The sequence below is a fragment of the Terrapene carolina genome, unplaced genomic scaffold (assembly GCF_002925995.2).
Source record: "Terrapene carolina triunguis isolate 2854851 unplaced genomic scaffold, T_m_triunguis-2.0 Scaffold42, whole genome shotgun sequence".
NCBI lineage: Eukaryota > Metazoa > Chordata > Testudines > Emydidae > Terrapene > Terrapene triunguis.
In genome coordinates, this window is record NW_020664393.1 from 30,363,151 (window position 1) to 30,377,961 (window position 14,811).

The 14,811-nt window shown below is 41.8% G+C and overlaps 1 protein-coding gene and 1 non-coding gene across 2 annotated transcripts in view; one reads left to right on the forward strand and one right to left on the reverse strand.

The window, feature by feature from the left end:
• Positions 1 to 14,811, reverse strand: part of KCNQ5 (potassium voltage-gated channel subfamily Q member 5) — a 525,002-nt gene that overhangs the window by 209,261 nt on the left and 300,930 nt on the right.
• On the forward strand, positions 10,640 to 10,713 carry TRNAN-GUU. The gene has a single exon. It is a non-coding gene; the product is annotated as a tRNA-Asn (tRNA).

The window sequence follows — 14,811 nt, forward strand, 5'->3', positions numbered from 1 at the left end:
CATCAAACCATTCCCTCCATAAACTTATCTAGCCTAATCTTGAAGCCAGAGAGGTCTTTCGCCCCCACCGTTTCCCTCGGAAGGCTGTTCCAAAATTTCACCCCTCTGACGGTTAGAAACCTTCGTCTAATTTCAAGCCTAAATTTCCTCACGGCCAGTTTATATCCATTTGTTCTCGTGTCCACATTAGTACTGAGCTGAAATAATTCCTCTCCCTCCCTGGTATTTATCCCTCTGATATATTTAAAGAGAGCAATCATATCCCCCCTCAGCCTTCTTTTGGTTAGGCTAAACAAACCGAGCTCCTTGAGTCTCCTTTCATATGAAAGGTTTTCCATTCCTCGGATCATCCTAGTGGCCCTTCTCTGTACCCGTTCCAGTTTGAGTTCATCCTTTTTAAACATAGGAGACCAGAACTGCACACAGTACTCCAAATGAGGTCTCACTAGTGCCTTGTATAACGGAAGCAGCACCTCCTTGTCCCTACTAGAAATACCTCGCCTAATACATCCCAAGATCGCATTAGCTTTTTTAACGGCCACGTCACATTGCCGACTCATAGTCATCCTGCGGTCAACCAGGACTCCGAGGTCCTTCTCCTCCTCCGTTACTTCCAACCGATGCGTCCCCAGCTTATAACTAAAATTCTTGTTAGTCATCCCTAAATGCATCACCTTACACTTCTCACTATTAAATTTCATCCTATTACTATTACTCCAATTTACAAGGTCATCCAAGTCTCCCTGCAGGATATCCCGATCCTTCTCCGAATTGGCAATACCTCCCAACTTTGTGTCATCTGCAAACTTTATCTGCAAACTTTATCAGCCCACTCCTACATTCGGTTCCGAGGTCAGTAATAAATAGATTAAATAGATCTCCCAGTATCCGGACCCAGCTGACTCTCAACTCCTGACTGTGGATTCTGGCTCTGACCACTAGGTCTTGCTGCCCTGTCTTAAAATGGGCGTAATTACTGCATATGGATACTGTGAGGATAAATATATCACAAAAGACTGTGAGGTGCTCATCAGATATTTAAATAGCCTCAATTACCATAGTACCTTAGATCATATGTCTACACTTTAGCATGATGCAGGATCAACAAAGTAAACTCATGTACTTCAAGATACATGTACAAAAATAGTTCCCATGGATCTTCTATAGATAAGAGTCAGCCTAGGATGCATGTTCCTTTACAAAACTTGTAAAGAACAGTAATTTGACTATTTTTACTCAAATAAGCCCCTTTCATCTTAAGGGGGTCCTGTGCTACCACCCTTCAAAAGTTAAACTGGCAAAAAAGGGTAGCCTCTATACAAATATGATGTGCATGCTGGCAAGTCAACTATTGGGCATTGGACATATTAATGTATGTACATAAGTAATTATGCATATGTGCATCTGGATTCTGTATATATAAGTCTGATGCATGCAAGAGTTTTGTGACTGTATTTTTTATTAGAAATTCCTTCTCCCCCTTCTCTGCTTCTTTTTGCACAGCCTCTCCTAAGTAGGATGCAAATTCAATAATGCTTGAATTTCAGTCAAACTTTTGAACCCATAATATTCTAGGGCATAGGTAAATTCAGCTCTCATAACCCTATATTTTATATAGAAATATATATGAGAGGCAATTGGGTGGGGGTTGAGACCAGGCCATGTAATCCAAAATGCAAATATAACCAAAATTAGCTTGCAAAAGCAAGATGTGAAGAAGACAGACTTTGTAGAAACTTTCCTTAAACTCATTTGTCATAGCAGCAGTGCGTGAGAATCTCAGTGGGATTCTGGCCAGAGATTTCTGACACGTTACTACAGCAAGAATGCTTAGTTTTTAAGATGTTTAGCATTTTCCCAATGTAGTTAGCAGAGGTTCACAACATAGTAAAGCAGCCATAAAATTCTCTCACCTGGCATGAGTCCCAGTGCTCAACTCTTTCTAGAGCTTTTATTTCTTATGCTAGAGGGTTTTTTTTTTTAAAAATTTAAACTCTGAAGCAGTTTGTTAATATTTCTCCAAAAAAAATTAACCACTACAGTTGATGAGAAAGCCCCTGGGATACAACATGTCCAGGCAGCATTTTTGGGATAACAACAACCTTTTTGTGACCCCCTCTACCCATGCCCCATTATGCTGCACATATAAATGGACAGGACTGACAACAGAGTTGAGAGATGCATTCAGAATGTGATCCAATGAATTTATTGTGGTTAGTAGCTGCATTGTTGGTATCAGCTGATCCTTAAGCAAGATTATTTTTATTAATGTAATTTAAATGAGTCAATTGAAAGGATCATTAATCATGCTTTCCAAACCTGTATTATGGGCATAGTTCATAATCATAGACTATGTCTACACTTAAAAACGTTACAGTGGTACAAGTGCAGCTGTGCTGCTGTAGCACTTCAATGGAGGGGTTCTCCCATCACTGTAGTTATTTCACCTCCTGACAGGCAGTAGCTAGGTTGACAGAAGAATTCTTCTGTTGACCTAGTGCTGTCTACACTGGTAGTTAGGTCAGCTTAACTACATCTCCAGGTTGGATTCTTCACAACCCTGAGAGATGTAGCTGTGCCAATGTAACTTTTCATTGTAGATCAGCCCATAGAGTTTAAGGCAAGAAGATACCACCAGATCATCTATTCTGACCTCCTGAATGTCACAGACCCCCAACACCACCATAACTTCTCATTAAAAGATTTTTCCTCATGATTTAAAGTGAGCCAGCTTGCACACTGCTGGACTAATTCTTTTTATAAACAATTTAAACATTTGTTACTCTTTACTGTGGTTCAGATATGCATAAACCAATAGTTTTCTTGGTGTAATAAAATTAGTTAATCTTTTCAAGCCAGCCCTATGTTCCAAAACAGTGGAATTGTGTATCCACTGTACTAAAGGAAGACAAGATGTTATCTTCTTTTCTGGGTACTAAGAAGGAATTTGAGAGTCACTTAAGAATAACAAAAAAATAACAGAACTACACTACTGAGGAATGCAGATGGATAAAATAATATCTGATGCAGATGAATACTACACTTAGGGCTGGTTTACACATAGGCGCCGACTTCCCCACTTTACAGTGGGTGCTTGACCCCCCTCTTTGCCCTGGCCCCGCCCCCACTCCACCCCTTCCATGAGTCCCTGCCCCTTCCCCGCCCCCCATTCCAACCCCTTCCTCAAAGTCCCCGGCCCAACTCCACCCCCTCTCTGCCTCTACTCCAACTTCTTCCCCAAATCCCCGCCCCGGTCCTGCCTTTTCCCAGCCTCCTCCCCTGAGCACGCCACGTTCCCGCTCCTCTCCTTCCCCCCCCCGAGCGTGCTAATGCTGCCAAACAGCTGTTTGGCAGCGGCCAGGCAGGAAATGCTGGGAGGTAGGCGGAGGAGCAGGGATGCGGCATGCTCAGGGGGGAGGAGGAGGTGGGATGGGGGGTGAGGAGAGCTTGGCTGCCGGTGGGTGCAGAGCACCCACAAATTTTTCCCCATGGGTGCTCCAGCCCCAAAGCACCCACGGAGTCAGTGCTTACACTACAGCTGTAAGTCAACCTAAGTTACACTACTTCAGTTACGTAAGTTATGTAACTGAAGTCGATGTAACTTAGGTTGACTTACAGCGTTGTCTACACCATACTGTGTTGATGGGAGATGCTCTCCTGCCAACTTACCTTATTCTTCTCGGGGAGCTGGGGTACAGAAGTCGACAGGAGAGCGCTCTGCCATAGACTTAGCGGGTCTTCACCAGACGCACTAAATCAACACCGCTGCATCGATCGCAGCAGTGATGATCTAGCCATAATGCTCTTACATATCAATTGGTCTTGTTTCTTCTTCCTGAATTTTTCATTGCTAATGATATAGGCTCTTTGTTTTATGCTTTGCTTTAGCTGTTTATTCTTATCTGTTATTAAACTAGGCACGATTTTCTGTAACACTGTAGTTGGTTGCAGTGAAAATTTTATTACTGAAAGGACTTTGAATTCAAGTGAGGAATTAGAACTAGAAGCAAATAAACTCTTAAAGAAAATCTATCTCCACGGAAAGAAGAGAAGGGAAAAAAATAACAACCCAAGAGGATAAAAATGGAAAATGCATGATGTAGAGCCAGAATTGTTTCTAAATGGAACGTTTTTGAATTTTTTTTCCATCAGGCAACAAGCTGCACTTTAAATATTTTGGCCTTGTGTGCTATAGAAAGCAGTCAAGGTTGGGTTACCCTTCAAAGCTCCCATGTCTAAAAATGAAATTAAAAATAGTGACTGGCAGTCACTACCTGTCTTGAAACAATCAAGATTCCTGCATGAAGTTTGATAATCATGCCTGACTGGAGTCAGAAAAACCAAAATGTGAGTGTTCACTACACAGAGAAATGGCTGGAAAAATGGCAGAGGATGGACCAAGTATGTGTTCAGGATCATTGTCTTATTCGGGGCTCTAGGAATGGTGTTAACACTAATAATAGCCACATCATGCAAATGAAAAATGTCCCATAGACAATAGCTGAAGAAAATTGAAAGAAAAGATTTATATTGAACACATTGAACAGTGTGAGGATAATATGGGATGCAGATCTTTGACAGCAGGTTTCTAGTAACTTAAGTCTAGAGTGAGTGGAACTAAGGTGCTCTCCTAATAGATTAAGATTCTAATTATCACAAAGGAAACAAATAGTGAGTGCTTTCAATGCCATGGGAAGCATAGCAGGTGTTTAATGTTTCCATTTGTACCTACTATCTGTGAGCAAAAGTTTTCCAGTTATGCTGGGGAATATAGAGTTGGTTTCTCTCTCATGGACTCTTCCCCAATAGTCCAAAGTAATTGGTATGTGGAATTTACTTCATTTGGATCAGCAATAGAACACAGACACGCAAGTATCTGGTATACAGATGTTCTATTCTGTATTTGCCTGTGAGCCAGTACTAGCCCACATTTGGTCACAACTGTTATTGAGATGAAGAGAGGAGTCCATATGCACTCACTCCATTAATGGTCTGCCTCCTTTCTGCTGCCAGAGTTTCCATTATGACTTTACTCCCATACTCCTAATCACTCTCACTTTCTGTAGCCCCCTCCAAGATGTGCATTGTTACTGTCCATGATAGAGACACATAGGTAGTATTACTTATAGCAAAACCGTTAGGTAGGGTCCTACATAAATAACGGAGAGATACTGACACCCTGATCAGTATACATAGGCTCAAGCTTTGATTAATGTTTCTTCTTCTTTACATTGCACTGAGGACAGTCATGTGCTCCTGATTCTGTGGATCCACGATCACAGGACATGACTAATGATGTATGAAATGAAAAGCCACTGCCCATTCATAGAGGCAGTACTGCAATCACTGCTGTTCTGTGCTATTTGTTGTGTACACAGGACACAATGTCCAATTTCATTTAAAGGCACACAGGTAAGCAAACGGAGCAACTCCTCTTCCACAGAAACAACATTTTTGTGTTTTTAAAGTTTTTTTTTTCTGTTTTTACTCTGCAATCTGCCCTCCCCCAACCACCAACGGTGAATAGCAAGCATTTCAAGGATATATGAGTATCTACATTCTTTTTCTACAGATACCCCTGCTGCATTATTACCACTCTGTTCAACCAGAGATAAAATGAAACTGTTTCCAGGAGTGTTGGGATGTCACTGAAGATTCAAGTCACAATGGGCTGGGCATGGTCAAACAACTCGTGTGAACATAGCCTGGTGGAATTTTGGTTCAGTGAGGTTTTTCTTTATTTCAGAAATTGGTTCCCACTCTCTATAGTCTTCTCTACACTGGAGACACTTACCATGAGAAAAGAAAAAACAAAACAACCCCCCCCCTCCAAAAAAAAAAAATACCCCACCAAACCCAAGCCACTACTCCTAGCATTTTAGTTAGTGCTTAGGAATTCAATCTTGTGATGTGCTGAGGACTCATTCATCTTCATGGGACTATCGCCATGCCTAAAGGTATGCCTGTGGCTAGGTGCTTTGCTGGGTTCAGACCATAGTGCTATGATCAAGACCTAGCTGAGGAGGATGGATCCCTACCTAAAGTACTTCCAGAAAAGTCTGGTACCTCTGAAACTGAGATATCCACTATTGTAGACCAGGCTCTGGCAAATGGATCCAATTTTACTTACTGTTCCAGTTAAACCTGCTGAAAACTAGTCTAAATTGAGTCACTGGATCTATCTAAAGGAGTCTTATCTACAGTAATGATATCCTCGGGTCTACTGAACTGGTGTTACAACCTGTAGGAGTTTCCCCTCCCCGCACCCCCCAGTAAACTTCCATAGTGTGGACAAGCCTAAAGATTAGCAAAATTAGATTCTGAAATAAGGAGAAACTTTTACCAAGCCAATACTCCTCCAGGACATAGTCCCTTGAATTGTTTTAAAATACCAAACTGTCAGGGCTGCGATGTAGGTGGCTGGCTGGAACCAAGGTTCAGAGTTGAGCCAAGGGTCTGAGTTGGAGTCTGATACCAGGAGCAAGTGTTAGGAAAGCAGGAACCAGGAGTCAGGCAAGAAGGAAGGGTCCAACATAGCAGCCAGGTAGAGCCTTGTTGTGTGGACAACTTCCTGTGCCTCTCTTTAAGAAACCCTGACCAATCATAGCTCATGGTGTTCCTCCAATCAGGCCTACGGAAGCCCTCCGTGATATAACTTCAGGTTTCACGGTCTCTCCTACTTAGTTCGTTAGTAGCAAGTCACTGGGTAGGAGCAGGGTGGTTACAGTCAACTGGGAACCCTGCAGACCGAGGTTCAAGAACTGCAGGATCATGACACCAACCACTGAGTAAGAACCCATCTCAGTCTTGAGCCCTCAATTTTAGAACTACCAGACTTTCTAAACTCCTCCAGCCAATCTCTAATTAGAATGTTGGCAAGTGTATTAAACTTCTAATAATAGAAATTACCCACAATAATTCATGAGGCTCTAAACTTCAGCTTACTGTTACATTTTATTCTCTATAACTTATCCTATCTTTTGCTGGTTTCAATTAGGCAATTAGAACACTTACATATTTGCTCACTGCAGTGAAGAATGACAGCAGGACTGTAAACTGCCAAAATCAAGGGGGAAAATGCTTAAGCAATACTTTTAAAACACAGAAGCCATCAGCAAAACTGCCAGAGAAGTAACGTTGAACTAGTGCATAATCTTTATGGAAAAACAAACTTGGGATCAAACGTTGTTGCCATAAATGAAATATGGAACAGAGCTGAAATTTTTTGGCTGAACAGTAATTTCACTGAAATATTCAGTTTTGGGCAACCAAAACTATTTGAGAATTGCATTCAGAGTCCTCAAATAGCTTCAGCCAAATAAAAAATGAGAATAAGACTACACACAGAATAAGGCTATGTCTACACTTCAGCCACAGATGTGATCTGTAGCTTGTGTAGATGTACCCACACTAGCTCACTAAAAATGGCAGTAAGCGGAAGCCCTCCTGATGCCCCTGGCTCCATGCTCGTTTGTGAAACCAGCCTTGTGGTCCTGCCCACTAGATTATCCTGTGCATCTAGATCATCTCCTTAAGGCAAGAGAGACAGTGCCAGACGAGGAATAAAAGAGTTGTTTCAGAGAAGCAAGCAAGTGCTAAATATTGGGTTCAGTCTGGGCACAGACACCTGGGTAAGGCAAATGGAGCCATGTTTGTTTATATAAGACCGGGGGTGATGGTGGTGGAAGGGAATGAAAATCAAGCAACAGTTTGATAACAATAAAACTAAAATAGCACACAAATGCTTTTCCTTTATATCACTCAGAGAAACACCTGAATATCCGTTATTCAGAGGACAATTATTCATACTGCTCAAAATGGAGAACCAGTCCTAACCACTTCACAGATAGATTACATAACCACACTTAAAAGTGGCAATTCTTCAACCAAAAAAACCTTCAAAAACAGACTTCAGCTAGAAACTGCAGAACTGGAATTAATTTGCAAACTTGACACCATCAAATTAGGCCTGAATAAAGACTGGGAGTGGATGGGTCACTACAAAAAGTAATTTTCCCTTTGCTGATACTCACATCTTCTTGTCAACTGTTGGAAATGGGCGACGTCCACCTTGATTGTATTGGCCTTGTTAGCACTACAAAAGTAATTTCCCCTCCCTTGGTATTCACCCCTTCTTGTCAACTGTTGAGAATAGGCCACCTCCATCTTAATTGAACTGGCCTCATTAGCACTGACCCCCCACTTGGTAAGGCAACTCCCATCTTTTCATGTGCTGTAATATTTATACCTGCTTACTGTATTTTTCACTCCATGCATCTGATGACATGGGTTTTAGCCCACAAAAGCTTATGCCCAAATAAATTTGTTAGTCTCTAAGGTGCCACAAGGACTCCTCGTTGTTATAACCATTTATTGTATATCCAACAAATGCCATCAGCTCATGGTACATGGATCAGCATATTCTCACATTCCATTAATCTGAGTGGACATTCCTCAGAGTACTACTGCAGGGAAATGAGACAATAAGGAAGGGGTTAACTAGGATTCTTCTATGAAGAGGCTTTTAACTAAATCTGTCAGATGCTTCCTCTTAAGAAGTTCAGTTTAATTTGGTGCTTTCTTTTGATGTGTTAGGGATGAAGCAGAGGGAAAGCTATGCAGAAAATGCTGGGTAGCTTGGCATTTGAGAAAAGTAAAATTTATGTTTTATTATATATACACACAATATATTGTTATTTGTGGCTGGTTTTTATTTCTAATTCAACCAGGGTCTTGTTTTGCTGGGATTGTTTTTGCTCACAGTTTTTATGATCTGACTTCCTTTTGTTGGGGCAAGGGTAAGGAGTAAAAGTGACAGTGGTTAATGTATCCGCCAGTGCTGTTTTACACTCATGTTTCCTGTGATACCAGTCCTGGGCTAATGCTATGTTGTAGCTTGAAAATGCACTGCCTTGTAGATCTCCTCACATAAGCCTCAACTGTCACTTTCTCTCAGCCACTGTCACTGAAAGTGAATCAATCCTGGCAGAAGATCACAAACCGCACTTAAAGCAAAAACTATTCTTTGTGCTTCCATTTTCCACAGTTCTGGCCAAGAAAAGGGTTTTGGGAACCCTTCTTTCCTCCTCCAGTTTTCTCCTCTTTTTTCCCCTTATTTCTTCAGTGCTATTGTGTTTGTTCTATTTCCTTTCCCCAGCCTCACTCTGGATCATCTAATTTCATTCGTATGTTGCCATGCCTCAGCTGCCCCTATTGGTTTTCCCCCAATAGTTACGATACCCATTAAGTCCATCTATCTATAATCTTTTCTCTTACCCCTTTCTTACTAGTTACACTGATTTACTGTTATATATTATCAGAACTCATTATTATCTGTACTGTTTATAGTCTCTGGATCCTCAGCTTACATTATCCCACTTATTTTATTTTTAACATGAAACATTAAAAAATGCTGGCTTATATTTGAGTCCTTGATCATATTTTCCTGTGTAATAACCAACTCACAGCTAGTACAGTCCCTACGATCCCCTGGTTAAAGTTACATTTTCTACCCAGCATAGAAAGAACAGAAGACACATGTTTCCATGACTACAGCATCCATATGTTTAATTCAAAATTTACGATTCGTTTGATTTGAAAAATAAAAAAAGCAGTAGATATGTAAGATCATGCTGAATTGATCTACACCTACACTATACCATATCTAGTTACAGCAATAAATCCAAATCGTTCATCCTATTATTTTGTTGAATTTAGTGATGATAGCAATAAAACCCTTTCCCCATCCCCTTTGACCTCTGAAATCTGGATTATTTATTCCACAATAACCTAATGTTGTACTCTATTCACACGTACTTCAAATTCCCACAGAAGTTCTCTTAATTTTAAAAGCTCCAATTACATAGGTCTCCACAAGTGAGCCTCTTTAATTTCAGTGAGGACAATTTGAAAAGATTAAGTAAATCCAGCTGTGTGAAGGTATTCTTCAGGAATGCTTGAATTCCATCGTGTAGAATGAAAGACTTGAAATTTTGAAATGTGTAATTATAAGAAGTATTGTTCAGTTATTTATAAAGCTTTTTATCAATGGGATAGCATTTTCTTATTATGCCGTGGGAACAAGTTAAACTTTGCTTTCAGTGACATTAGTGTAACTCCATTGAGTTCATAAATACGGAGTGTAAGCAGGAGTAGAATTTGGCCTTGGACTTTGACTGGTCAATTTTCTTTTCTAATACAACAAAAAGCTCATCTCAGTGTCCAAAATGATATCCTGAAAATTGTATAATAATGCTGTGGTGGAATAAGGACCTGAAAAGGCAGGACCAGTGCCAGTATGCCATCAGCTTCAGCAGTGCTATAAAAATGAAACTCCGAGGCCAAGAACTATCATGATGTGATGCTTTAAATAGATTAAACCGAAAACTATTAAGGATACCTGTTAAAAAATAACACTATAGTAACCTTCTTATACACCATGGCTCTGAGGGTCACTATAATCAATTCTCCCATAGCAGAGTATGCATATGTAACATTTCACAAGGAAAAAGGAAAAGTCCATACTAACAACCTCACAAAGATTTTAGAAATACATAATAATAAATAAAAGAGAAAGGAAGAAATCCAGCTATGGAAACAAAATATGCATAAATTAGTTATACTTTAACACTCAAGCCGTGTCTCTGTGGCGCAATGGGTCAGCGCGTTCAGCTGTTAACTGAAAGGATGGTGGTTTGAGCCCACCCAGGGACGGCGGTAAGCCCATGCTACTTCCTTGCTCCTCGAGACCTGCTGGGAGCCTCAAAGGCCCCCTTTGGGGGGAGGGATAGCTCAGTGGTTTGAGCATTGGCCTGCTAAACCCAGCTTTGTGAGTTCAATCCTTGAGGGGGCTATTTAGGGATCTGGGGCAAAAATCTGTCTGGGGACTGGTCCTGCTTTGAGCAGGGGGTTGGACTAGATGACCTCCTGAGGTCCCTTCTAATCCTGATATTCTATGATTTTCTGTCATAACCAGTTTAGTTTTGGAATGACGGGATTAGTTGCTGGGCATTCTGCATAAAAGGAACATGTACAGCATCAACCATCATCCGCCAAGGTGGTTGGAAATGGCATGCTTTACAGACAGTAATTGATTAAGTCAGCCACTCTGTGAAATAAGTAGGTAGTTGTAGATCCATTTTACAGATGAGGAAATAAAGTACTTGCTCAAGGTGACACAGAAGATTTTGGCACAGATAGCTATAGAACCAGTCAGTTTTCCTGACTTCTAGCCCTGTGTCCTAATCACAAGAACATTCTTCCTTCCAGATAATGCATGAATAATAATTTATCTGGGATTAATAGTTTATTAAGGCACAGTCAAACACGGGTAGAATGCCATCATGTTGGAAATGTTACCATAGGTTCTTTAGCTGGACTGTCCTTCTCTGAGCAGACATTTCAACAGCATTGTACAATGACAATTACACTAGTCTATTGTGGACTACAGCACTGCTTCCCTGCAGATTTTTCTTTGACATTACTTTTGAGGTGAAAGGCGAGGAAGGCTATGAAGAAGAAGGAAGGGGACTAATGAATGGATCACTAAATAAGAGTATGGAGTTCAAAAACTGAAACTTGCTCTTGAGACTCATGAAAATACTCCACTTAACACTTAAAACACACTGCACTGTAGTTGCATGATTGACATATAGAGAAGTTTAACTTTATTGTGAAATGTACAACAGATTGTACAATGTATTGTTAATATCTTAGCAGCCAGAGTTTCTGCTACTTTGACATTTTCCTTCCTGTTAAAGCAAGAATAATAAAGCACGAGTCTAATTCCTTTCAACAAGTGGTCTCATATCCCATGAAGCCATGCTCCCAGTAACATCCATATACATTATATATCAAACTCAGTGGCTAACATCACATTGTGCCTATCATTTCATATAAAACAACAAACTGAACAAAGAAGCATGCTCAGCTGCAACCTATTTAGCAGAGTCTTCAAGCATTTCTCTGTCTCAAAGACCAATTATTTTCTCAAACAACTGAAAGCAGAGACACTTGTTTGTATAATTATATGAAATTTATTTTTGACTTCTTTAAAATAAGCCTCCCCTTTACACAAAGATCTGCTAAAGATCACACAACACAATCAAATATTATCTTTCTTTGGCTTAATTGGGAACCTAGGGTGTTATCAGCAAAGAGTGAGAAAGCATGTAGTGATTATGAGAGCTAGTGGTGAAATAGCTCTTTCAGTATTTTATCAATAAACTGGTTTTGTGATTTACTCTTTGAGGAAAATGAACAGCAACCTGAAAAATTAAGCAACCATGTCTGAGGCTCATAGAACAGTCTTAGGTCAGAGTACTGCCTTAAATTTCTGTCCAAAAACTGCATTAATTAATTGCAACTTTTCAGCCAGGGGCAGCTCCAGGCACCAGTGCCTGGGGCGGGAAGCCACGGGGGGCGGCCTGCCGGTCGCTGTGAGGGTGGCAGGCAGGCTGCTTTCGACGGCATGCCTGCGGGAGGTCTGCCGGTCCTGCGGCTTTGGTGGACCTCCCGCAGGCATGCCGCCGAATCTGCGTGACCAGCGGACCGCCCGCAGGCACACCGCCGAAAGCCGCCTGCCTGTCGTGCTTGGGGCAGCAAAAAACATAGCACAACTGCCAGCAAAGCAACATGAAAAATATCAAGGTGAAATAAGTGGTACGGCCACACTGTTCCTCAGTATTCGTCAAACTTGAAACGTCCTAGAAGAATAAACCAGGATTCATACTAAAATATTATTAATCTAATTCCCCTTCCCTACTCCCCCAGCATCTCTAATTACTATTTATTCCATTTCCATTGTTTGTATTTATAACAGAAGTACAAACATTTGCTGGACCAAGGGCTACACTACGAACGTGCCAGGAGCCTGAAGACCAAGAAACTGTCCTGCATTTGCTTGTACTTGTCTCTTAGGGCTCGCTACTGCTTCTATTGGAGCCAATGGCAAAACTCCCATTGATTTCAATGGGAGTTGTATCAGGCCCATAGGGCTTGTGCACATGTGGACACTAAGGAAAGTTATGCTGAATTAAATAAAGGTATGAATGTAAAGTGCATTAGTTAAACTGCACTATACCCCAGTGTGGATGCTTTCATTCAGAAGTAAAATGGCCTTAGTTTGCTTAGCTTAGGGTAGGTCAACACTTAAAAGTTAGGTCAGCATAGCTGCGTTGGTCAGGGGCATGAAAAAACCAACCCCCTGACCGACATAGCTATGCTGACCTAACCCCCAGTGCAGATGCAGCTATGTTGATAGAAGAATGCTTGCAATGACATAGCAAGTTTGTTCGGGGAGAAGTGTTCCTACACTGACGGAAAAACCCGTTTCTTCAGTGTAGGCTGTGTCTATACTAGGGGTTATGCAACCATAACTATGCTGATACAACTATGCTGGTAAAGTCTCTGTAGCATAGACACAGACTTAGCAGCCTAACTCATGTACTTTAATTTCACACTTTTAGTTAATATGGTTTAACTTTTCTGACTGTCCCCTTGTAGACAAGCCCTTAGAGAAGCTGCCTATTGTTTGAATTCACCAAAAATAAAAGCTGATTTCAATTAACTCCCTCTTCATCCTGTCAGCACTGAGGGGATGTCGATACTACAAAATTATGTGAACCTAAATTATGTCGACATACAGCCATTGCAGAAATTAAATTGCTTTTGAATGTCCACACTATGCTTCTTGTGTCGGCCGTGTACATCCTCACCGTGATTTAACTGTCAGTATGGGGCATTGTGGGATGGCTTCTGAAAGCCAACAACAATCGATATAAGCAATGAAGTGTCTACACTGACACTGTGTTGATCTTACTACGTCAACCTAAGTGCTACGCCTCTCGCGGAGGTGGAGTTATTAAGTCAGCATAGCGAGAGTGACATTTTAGGGCTTGGCTACACTTGCAGATGTAGAGCGCTGGGAGTTAAACCAGCCTTCGGAGACTGCAGCAGGGAAAACGCTGCCATGTGTTTACGCTGTCAGCTGCAAGCACAGTGGCATGGCCATATTAGCAGCTCCTGCAACACCACAGAGAGCAGTGCATTGTGGTAGCTATCCCAGTGTGCAAGTGGCTGCAGCGTGCTTTTCAAATGAGGGGGAGGGTGGAGTGTGACAGGGAGTGTGTTGTGTGTACATGGCAGCAGAGACAGTGTGTTCTGGTTGGCAGAGAGTGTGTCAGCATGGTGTCTAGTAAGTTCAGACAGCAACAGACCCCCCACTCCCACCTCTCCCTCACACACACACATGCACACACGCGTGCCTCAGCAGCAGCAGCATTCCACAATAATGGTTTGCTTTGTGTCCCGGAGCAGATAAGCATGCCAGCTGTCAGAAATAGAGCTTTGAAAGGGGATATCCGCATGCCTGCAGCCAAGTTCAAAACAGTGAGAAGAGTGGCCACTTGACTTCAGGGGATTATGGGACGTTTCTGGAGGCCAATCACAGCGCAGTAATGCAACACGTCAGCCACACGGACACCCAGGCATTTCAGCCGGGGCGCAGCAAGCTTTATGCTTCTTGTGGGGGTGGATTACCAGGAGCGCTCCAGTTGCAGAGTCCAGGCGCTCTAAGTGCCTTGCCAGCCTGGACACCTCAGAAGTTAGGGTGAGCAAGGCTGATTTAATGCGCTCTAGCTTGCAAGCGTAGCCAAGCCCTTACTGTAGACGCTTACAGAGTTAGATCAACATAAACAGCCTGCATCGACCTAACTCTGTAGTGTAGACCAGGGCTGAGAGAAAGAAACTGTAGAAGTCCCTGCAAAGCTGCATTTCTCTGCCCCTTCTGGCATGTCTGCGGGGGAAAATTAA